We start from the raw sequence: 4000 nt of genomic DNA on the forward strand, positions 1-4000 counted from the left end.
CCAGCTCAGCCCACCAGGGGGCGGGGCTGGCTGGCATGTGATGCTGGGGGATTGAACTGTGGTCCCTGTGCTTTGCTAAACTTGTTCTAAGTAGGTGCTTTAGACCACTGAGCCATCTCACCAGCCCCTAGAATATATTTATTGAGAGAAAGAAAGCTCCTGTCCAAGAGAGGGACAGGAGGGGGGGCCCCGAGTGGATAGTTCCCCCACTCCTATTTAACTGTAACTTAACGCTCATTCATTAACCTTTCTCCCATCCCTCTCTCCCAGCTACTAGCCCCAGCATCTAGTAATCACTGTTCTACTCTCAACTTCTAGGAAATAACTTTTTTTGGTCCTTTTGAGACAGTTTCATGATGTAGTTCAAGCTGGCCTTGAACTTACTTTATAGCCCAGACTGACTTTCAATTCACAGCAATCTTCCTGCTTCAGTCTTCTGAGTACTGGGATTACAGGTGTATACCACCATGCCTGGCTGAAGTCAATTTTTTGCATTCCACATGAGTGAGGTCACAGGATGTTTGTCTTTCTTTGCCTGCTTTATTTCACCTAACATAACAATCTCCAGTTTCATCCATGTTGTCACAAATTACAGGCTTTCATTCTTTTTCATGGCTGAATAGTATTGTATGGTACATGTGTGACATTTTAAATCCAATTACCAGATGATGAACACTTTTCAGGGAGAAATCTTAATCTGGTAGTGATGGCAAGTCTTTCTAGTCCAGCTCCTCTCCCCCTGCTCCTCCCCTTCCTCCCTCCTCTCCTCTCTTCCTTCCTCCCTCCCCTCCTTTCTCCTTTCCTTCTTTTCTTGGACATGGCTGTAAAATATACCGAAAATCACTTAAATGCCTCAGGGTTAAAAGTGAGAGTGCTCAGAGTGAATGGAGTTAATGCAATCAAAGCTATGATTCAGAGATCATATCTTGTGCATTTGGCATTCTTCAACTAAGTTGTTAAGTGTGAGTCCACCTACTTGGAAGATAAAGCTTAAGGAACGGGGATTTAGCAAATGAGGCTTCCCTAGAAACAGAGGCATGGAAACCGTTTCATAAATGCACAGGGCCCTACAAGGCTTTATGTCCTCCAGAGAAGAATGAAAGGCTTTATCCAAAAGAAGGCTAAGGCAGAGCTTCCCATGTCTGTTTGGGCCCTGTTTTGCAGGCAGCCTGCCATGAAACAGCTGAAAGAACACAGAGTCCACTGTGGTCAATAAATACGAAAATAATGAATGTCAGCTGTAATTTGTGTTGGCTAATAGTGGGCAGGACTGTTGTGGTCTGTGTAACTGTTCAATCCCAGGGTGCTCTTACACTTCTGAGAAACAGAGCAGGCACTGGGTGCATAGGCATCCCCAGAAAGTGCTTCTGACTGTTTTTCAGTTCCAATTTCACATATGGGGTACTGACTTTTTATCAGAATGTTTAAAACAGGGTAACGTAATTTGTATTGGGGGCAGGGAGCCAGCTGTTTTGCCAAGAGATCCACAAAGCCTTGGAGCTGCTTTAAGTGCGAATGCCGGTTGATTGCTTAAGGGAAGAGTCAGGGATCTGTCGTCTCAGTGCTCGCACTTGGCAAACTGTGTTTCTCTGGAACAATAAACTTCCACTGTCCACGAAGGGCATTAAAGCAGGATCACCTCCGGTGCGGTCACTTCGCTGACAGAGAAATAACCTCGAGGCAGACGCTGCCCCAAGGTCGCCAGGCGCCGCACCTCAGCTGGAGGACCAGAGCGGCGGAGCACAGCCGCCCCTCCCGGCGCGAGCAGCCGCTGCGCTGAGCTCCGGGGCCCGAGCCCCGCGCGCGCGGCTGTCAATCAAAACCCTCAGCCCGCCCCGTCCGGAGCTGGACCAATCGTAGTCGGGGGTCGGGGGTGAAGAGACGCAGCGGGTCAGGAAGCAGGGGCTGTGCGGCCCTGCGCTGCGGACGCGGACCCCGGCGTGCGCGGCCCGCTAGAGAGCGCTTGGCGGGCGCTGGGGCGTGGAGGTGAGCGCGGAGTTGCGGGCAGTGTGAGGGCGCATTCTGGTCCCGGCTGCCGGAGAGACCACCGCTGGCCCCGCGGGCCGGGCTGCAGAGCGCTTCCTTCAGCGCCGCCCCGAGCGCTTGGCCGGCGCGGGGGACCTGCCGCTCTCTCGGGGTCGCCGGGGGCCGGCCGTGCTGGAGCCCCCGTGTCTGGCGCGGGAGGGCGGGGCCGGGCGCGGCCGTGTGCACCTCGGCGTCCCTCACTAGCGGAGCCGGCCTGCACCGCGCGTCCGCTCCTCGCGCGGCCTCGGGGCTGGCGGTGCCGCGGCGCGTTGGGCTGCTCTGAGCCCACTGAGCTGGCTTTGGCACATCAGATGCAGGTTGAACGGAGAAAACGAGGGTGACTTTGGAAGGTGTGATGCGGGGGCGCCGGCCCGTACCCGACCTGCCTTACGGAGGGCCAGTAGGGTGATGGTGCCAGAGGGCTTCTCGGGTTATGCAACATTTGGATGAAACTGTAGATTTTGTCTTGCTGTTCATTATTTACTCTAAAGGATTGCGGTTACGATTCCTGGAGATAAAGAATTACAGTGCTCTGATATCCTCCTCCCCCCCCCCATTAACTACCATTTGGAACTTGAGGGTGAGTTTTAAGCTGGCAGGACTCCCAGACCCTGATAATCGTCTGATTCCAATCAGTGGCATCAGCGTCCTACTGTCCCTTTACAGTGTTTGGGTTGTGCTTTCCTTTGTGTTTAGTATCTCCTTTCTGTCCGTTATCCTCACAATCAACCTGGGGTTGAGAAAATGCCGTTACTTATAACTGAGAAAGGAAGGAAGGGATAGATTTCTGAAGTGGGGCTGGTGCTTCAGAATTGGGATGTCCTGAGGTGACATTCAAAAAATTTCCCCAAGGCCATCCCTTATTAACTGATACAAGTAACGACTCTTGGCCAGGGTAAATTGTGGTTCTTCTTGACTATATTACAATTACCTGGTGACCTTTAAAAAATTGTTTCCTAAGCCTACACCCAAATAATTTTATTGGTCTGGTGGGCACAGGTATTTTAAGAAGCTTCCACAGTTACTGTACATGCAGAATTGAGAACCATGATCATGATCAATCAGTATGCCCTGTTTTTTTCTGACGGCACTTAGTACTATGTGACTTATTTAAATTTATTACTTCTGGAACTGCCACTGTTGAAAGAATAAACCTTGCTGCTGAAGAAGGGCAAGAAAAGATCTAGGTGAGTCAGCACTTTGGGCATGGAAGTGGGGTCCGTGAAAGTAAAGTGGAATCTTTGGAAAGAGTGTGGCACTCTTTCCAAATAAAATAATTTTTATTTCATTTTCCTTCAAGGATTGACTTTATGTGGTTGACTCATTATTGTCCTGGTCCTGGATTGGTATCCATTTCTTTCTGTAGGTCTTGTTCTGTTAACTGTCAAGGTCTTACTCAGTACCCTGTGAAATACAGTTGTTCTTTGGAAAGTTTGAAGCAACCATTTATGTTTGGTTGCATTCCGTCCATGTGAATTTGTGTTTTTGTCTCTTACATAGGGGAGTGCATGTTCTGAATTAAATTCCAAACATACTCATAATTGCAATTATGTCGATAACAGGTTAGAATATTTAGAATAGTCACAGTCTCAGAAACAGAAGGTGGTATAATATGATGAACGCAGTTGAGGATGGGGCTGGTGTCAGATTTTTTTTTTTGTGGAACGGGGCATTGAACTCAGGATTCTGCCCTTGCCAGGCAAGCACTTGTTCTACTGAGCTATCTCCCTGCTCCCCGTCAGATTTGCACTTAATTTAGGTATTTCATTTGTGATATTAACAATTGTAATTCTAGTAATGTAAACAACTACTTTGTAATTTTCTTGTCAGATAGGAGTGGGTAATCAGGTACCTAATGAAGTATATAGAATGGTTTCTGGGGCTGGTGAGATGGCTCAGTGGTCTAAAGCACCTACTTAGAACAAGCTTAGCAAAGCACAGGGACCGCAGTTCAATCCCCCAGCACCACATGCCA

The 4000-nt window shown here is 49.0% G+C and overlaps 1 long non-coding RNA gene across 2 annotated transcripts in view; it reads left to right on the plus strand.

The window, feature by feature from the left end:
* The first annotated feature begins 1888 nt into the window (after positions 1–1888).
* Positions 1889–4000, plus strand: part of LOC111818149 — a 6286-nt gene continuing 4174 nt past the window's right edge. The window contains exon 1 of one of the 2 annotated variants that reach the window (XR_002822211.1): positions 1889–1986. This is a non-coding gene — a long non-coding RNA (uncharacterized LOC111818149). Of the gene's footprint in view, positions 1987–3118; positions 3213–4000 lie in introns of those variants that run through there. The other variant, XR_002822212.1, reaches the window with a different exon arrangement.

This window comes from Octodon degus, unplaced genomic scaffold (assembly GCF_000260255.1).
Source record: "Octodon degus isolate 3935 unplaced genomic scaffold, OctDeg1.0 scaffold00081, whole genome shotgun sequence".
NCBI lineage: Eukaryota > Metazoa > Chordata > Mammalia > Rodentia > Octodontidae > Octodon > Octodon degus.